A 6000-nucleotide genomic window follows, 5' to 3' on the forward strand; every position below is an offset into this window, starting at 1 on the left:
GTTGGAGTGCAATGGCACAATCTCGGCTCACCACAACCTTTACCTCCCAGGTTCAAGTGATTCTCCTACCTCAGCTTCCCGAGTAGCTGGGATTACAGACATGTGCCACCATGCGTGGTTAATTTTCTGTATTTTTAGTAGAGACGGAGTTTCTCCATGTTGGTGAGGCTGGTCTCGAACTCACAGCCTCCGGTGATCTGCCTACCTCAGCCTCCCATAGTGCTGGGATTACAGGCATGAGCCACCGTGCCTGCCTATGAAAGCACCTTTAACAAGAGAGCCCCTCTGCTCCTTGGTCACATTCTGTACCGGCGACCCCGAAGCCAGTGATGTCAGTGGCTGCGTGGGCATTGAACGTGTGCATGATTCCTGCAGCTTTCCTGTTGAGCCGGACCATGATCATCAATGCTTTTCGGTACATTAATTCTACATCTTCTTGGATGACCACTAGTTTATTTCATTTTTCAGAAATATCCAGCCACTAGTGCACAGCCATTGCCACTTGTACCCCCAGGGGATCTTGTCAACTCCAGTAGGTCCCCTCAGCACTGTGTTAGCTGAGCTGTAGTTGTAGTGACTCCACGCAAAACAACCAGGAGTTTAATACTGTTCGGCCATCGGTTACAGACATTCCTGCTGCTTCTGCTGTGGCTTTAAAAGCCTGTCTAATCAGCTGGGCGTGGCGGCTCAGACCTATAATCCCAGCACTTTGGGAGACTGAGGTGGGTGGGTCACCTGAGGTCAGGAGTTTGAGACCATCCTGGCCAACATGGTGAAACCCCATCTCTACTAAAAATACAAAAAATTAGCTGGGTGTGGTGGCGCATGACTGTAATCCCAGCTACTCAGGAGGCTGAGGTAGGAGAATTGCTTGGGTGGCAAAGTAAGATTCCGTCAAAAAAAAAAAAAAAAAAAAAAAATCTGGGACATCACCTTTCCTTGCCAGTCATTTTGTTACCAGTGAAAGAAAACATTTCAATCAATTTTTGTTTCTTTTATTGTATCTTGGAACTTTTTTATTCTGCATTTTTTATGTCAAAAACACCTACTATATGTATTTCTTTTTCTTGTTTCCTTTTTTTCTCCAAGAAATGTTTTTGTTACTTTCCTTTTTGATTTTTTCAGTGACCATTACCATTATTTATATCCCATGTACCTGGAGAGTTTCCAACGTTTCTCTTGTTACTGGCTTTTAGTTTTATGCCATTTTGGGTTTAGAAGATTCTTGCTATGATTTTCATTTTTTAAATGCTTTTTTGAGATTTGTTCTGTGGCCTAAAATGTGGCCTATCCTGGAGAATGTTTTGTGAGCTGATGAGAGGAACGCAGGTTCTGCAGTTGCTGGGTGAAATGGGCTGTAATTACCTGTCAGGTCCCTTCGACTTCTATTGGAGTATAAGTCTGGTCTTTGTTGCTTTTCTGCTGAGAGGGTGTGTCTGTTGCTAAAAGTGGGTGTTGGGGTCTCCAGCTGTTATTGTCTTGTCTCTGTCTGTTGCTCGAATAACTCTTACTGTAATAACTGGGGCTCCTGCGTCAGGTGTGTTTACATTGACAACTGTTCTACCTTCTTGCTGAATTGATCCCTTTATCATTTTATAATGACCTTTATTTTCTATTTTTGTGCTTTTTTGACTTAAAGCCTACTTTGTGTGACAAGCATAGCTACACACACCCACTTTTGGTAACACCTTTCATTTCTTACCATCTTCATTGAATCTCACTTCTTCACATCTACTTTTGAGCCATGGCACCTCTGAATCTTCAGATCCACCACATGTTGATCAAGCCTTCCTTCTTATCTGTACTGTGAGGAATCCGAAACAGGCATTTTTGCAAGGAAGTCTAGGAGGGAAACATAAATCTATGTGTCAATAGAATGAACGTAGAAAATAATGTGTCCTGGTTAATAAAAGTTCTCATTGTAAAGTGTTATGCACAAGATTATGGAATTTTATGTGCCACAAATGAAACTGTCTTGATTTGTCTAAAACTACGTTTTGTTTAAAACTACTTTTAAAAATTACATGTTACTCTAATGAATGTATTTTTGAGAATTTGGTGACTTATTTCCTAGACCTCTGTATTTAATTTCAAATTAAATTCCAGCATATTTTGTTTGCATGAGGCAGAAATTTAAAAATAAGCATGCATTTATTCACTCCCAGAAAAGTAACAGGCAAGGGTTAAAAAGAAAAGAACAAGTTTTCCTCTGCTTAGCAGCTCACTTCAAGGACAGTTACAAGATAAGGCTGCTTTAGAAGCCAAGGCCAAAGGAATGGGCTCCAGACACCGCCCCCTTCCAGGACAAGGGCGAAGGAAAAAAAAGAAAAAGACATATTATTTTACTGTTACTGTTTACCCAGGCTTCTTAAGCATGATTATGTTTTACAAATGTCTGTATTTAGCCAGTTCTTGTTTTTCTTTCAATGCAGCTACAAGGCCACCGGCTATGCAAGGCCACAAGTTATGCTATGCTATAGATTATGCGACCTGTCATATGATTAGCTGCTTTTGTTTTATTGATTGTAAGTCCACTTACAAAAACACCACTCTGACTTTAACGCTCAGCTTTTTGGGTATGAATCCACTGAGCCAACAAGTACCTAAAATATTAACAATCCTCCTGTACTCATATCAGTCTCTCCGGTCCTCAGTTTCCTGCAACATGTGTGTGACTTTCACGTCATAAATAACTTAGTTTATCAATAAACATTTTAAATGGGCCAGGTGCAGTGGTTCACGCCTGTAATCCCAGGACTTTGAGAGGCATGGAGGCAGCATGGATCACTTCCAGGTCAGGAGATTGAGACTATCCAACATGGTGAACTGTCTACTAAAAATACAAAAAATTAGCCGGGCCTGGTGGCGGGCGCCTGTAGTCCCAGCTACTCGGGAGGCTGAGGCAGGAGAATGGCGTAAACCCAGGGGTGGAGCTTGCAGTGAGGCGAGATTGCGCCACTGCACTCCAGCCTGAGAGACAGAGCGAGACTGCCTCCAAAAAAAAAAAAAAAAAAAAAAAAAGTGAATGGATCTAATGGATTGTGTGGTTGTCTAAATGTTAGAGTCTGAAGACCTCAAGCGAACAAAGCTGGGAAGGGGTAGTATCACGGTGCAAGCAGGATCAGGGTGCAGTGTCAATGGGCTCCAGTAGGAGTGGTGTCCTGGTGGGGCAGGAGTAGGGGTAGGTGTGGGGGGCGAGTCAGAGCAGGGTGCTCCTAGGAGTGGGGTGCTGGTGGGGTGGGGCACAGTTAGGAGCAGGGTGTGGGTAGGATCTGGGTGTGGGTAATATTGGGATGCTGGCAGGGTGAGGCGTGCGTGGTATGGGGTGCGGGCAGGGTATGGGTAGGAGCGGGCTTCAGGTAGGGGCTGGCGCTGGAGTGGTGGGTCGTGGGTAGGAACGGGGTGTGAGTAGGAGTGGGGTTCAGGTAGGAGTAGGGTGATTGCTGGGCCAGGCATGTGTAGGGTGGGGTGCTGGCAGGGCAGGGCACTGGAAGGAGAAGAGTGCAAGTAGAAGCAGGGTGCTGGCGGGGCAGGGCATGGGTAGGAGTGGAGTGTGGGTGAGACTGGGGTTGTGGTGGAGCTAGCGTGGGTAGGATGGGGTGCTGCAGGATGGGTGTTGGCAGCGTGGGGCGCGGGTAGGATGTGGTCCTGCCGGGCAGGGCAGCAGGTAGGAGAAAGGCCCATGCAAGGAGCTAGGTGCTGTGGGGCTGGATGCAGGTAGGAGCTGGGTGACAGCTGGACCAGGCCCAGGAAGGAGCAGAGTGCGGGTAGGAGTAGGGTGCTGGTGGCGCAGGGCACAGATAGAAGCGGGGTGCGGGTGGAGCGGGATGCTTGCTGAGTGCGCAGGGTGGGGTACTGGTGGGGAGAAACGTGGGTAGGTGCGGGGTGCAGGTAGGATCGGGGTGCTGGAGGGGCGTGGGAGGGTGGGACGGAGTGCGGTAGGGGCAGGGTGATTGCAGGGCGCGGGTAGGATGTGGTGCTGGCAGGGTCGGGTGTGGGTACAGCAGTGTGGGTGGGAGCAGGGTGCTGGCGGGGCAGGGTGCGGTTAGGACCAGACCGTGGGTAGGTGCAGGGTGATGGCAGGCAGCGCCTTCATAGGATCGGGGTGCCAGCAGGAGTAGGGTGCAGGGCCCGGGTAAGATGGAACCTGATGCTGGAAAGGCCACCAGTAGCCTGGGTCCCAGCGCCTCTGCAGGCACAGCCGCTCGTTTCATCTGGTGCGCCAGTGTGCAGTTCGTGCATTTGCCTGTTTGGGCTGCACAGAGAGGGCAGGGAAGCCGCGCGGGAATGCAAGGTCGGGAATGGCTGGGGGTGCGACCAAGGGGCCTTAGAGAACCGCCTCGCCTCCCCAGGTTCCCCTGGCAGAGCGCACCACCCCCTACCCCCCGCGATTTTTCAGAGGCACTGGGCCTCTGTAGAAAGGGTGGGGGCGGGGCAGGGCAGAGGCAGAAGGACAGAGTTGGGCAGGGAAGCGGGCCAAGAGAGCCTTTCTCAACATCCGGGTTAGTGGATAGGCTGGGGGTCCTGCGGGGGTAGTCAGAATAGGCTGGGGGTCCTGCAGGGATAGTCAGAAGAAATGTAACCATGTGTGGAAACACAGGAATTGGGAAGGCGTGTGGAAGAGGGAGTTGGTCACCAGGCAGCAGGTGATGCCTTAGGCAATCACAGGGGCTGAGGGGCTGGCTTCTCATTGTCAGGCCCTGGGCTGGTAAGTTTCAGGGAACTCAAATGAAAAAAATGTAACTTTCTTTTTAAGACTAGCAGGATTAATTTCTCCGTGTATTCAAGGAAGCTGTCTACATCGGGTCTATGGGAGAACTGGTCAACTTTCAGCCTCATGGGGGGAGCTGTAAGGGTGGGCGCCCTTCCCCCTCTCTACACAGGGGCACTCTTAGAATGTGGGACAGGCAGCAGAAGAGAGCGGGCAGCAGAGGAGAGCGGGCAGCAGAGGAGAGCGAGCAGCAGAGAGGAACTGGAGCCCCAAAGACTTAATTTCCCCCAAAGAAATGATGGCCATGAATATACTCATCTCACAAGGAGAAGCCAGTGGGCCTGCACTGGGGGGGTTGTGGGCTGAGGTTGGATGTGTGCTCTGGGCCTCTGTGGGAAAAGTCCTCTGTTCTCTCCCCATCCCCCAGCTGCCTCTTGAGGTCTGGACTGCATCTAGGCACAGAAAGGATGGAGGAAGGGAAGCCCATGGGGCCTTGGGGGCCTAGGAACCTGAGCCTGGGGAGCCCCCGCAGCTGCTCCTGTCCCTGCTGTGTCCTGGTGGGGCTTAGGGCTGAATGTGTGATCTGCACATCACTCTGCAGATCTGAAGTCAAAGTGAAGTCGCCTTCGCAGGCAGGAGAGGGAGCTGCCAAGACAGGGTCTGGCTCAGACTCAGCCAACCACTATGTCCAGAGCTAGCCTGCTGAGGGGGGGTGTTGGGGAGCGGGGGCAGCCAGCCCAGGAGAGCTAACCTGGACCAAGGGACCGGGTGCTGCCTGCCACCCACCCTCGCCAGGGCTGACAAAGCTAGAGTTGGCCACAGGGAGCTCCCCACGGTGCAGACAGGTCCCATCTGTGGGGCTAGCAGCTACCCAGGCTGCACACTCAGGCCTATGCCCAGGGAAGGGACCTGATAAGGAGGGAGAGGCTGGGGGGGAGGGGTGTGTGGAACTTTTGGTGGCAAACAGGCTCCTGTGACTGTCTTCCAGGAGAATGAAGAGGTAAGCGGGTGGGTCTGAATAGCTCCCTCCCCACACTTCCCAGGAACCACTGTGGCCAGACCTTGGCCAACGTGCACGGCCTCGGGACCCATCTGAGATGGCAGTTCTGCCCAGAATCCCAACCACTTCTCCCCTGTCTCCCCACCCCACCCTTGGGGGGCTTGAGTGGACACCTGACACCATGGGGGGGATATAGCCTTCTCCTGGGAAAAAGGTCTGTAGGGTTCTTATATGGGTGCACCCTGCACACTTGTGCACATGCGCACACCTGTCTTCACATACGTGGACA

This window comes from Papio anubis, chromosome 5, assembly GCF_008728515.1.
Source record: "Papio anubis isolate 15944 chromosome 5, Panubis1.0, whole genome shotgun sequence".
In the NCBI taxonomy this organism is placed as follows: Eukaryota; Metazoa; Chordata; class Mammalia; order Primates; family Cercopithecidae; genus Papio; species Papio anubis.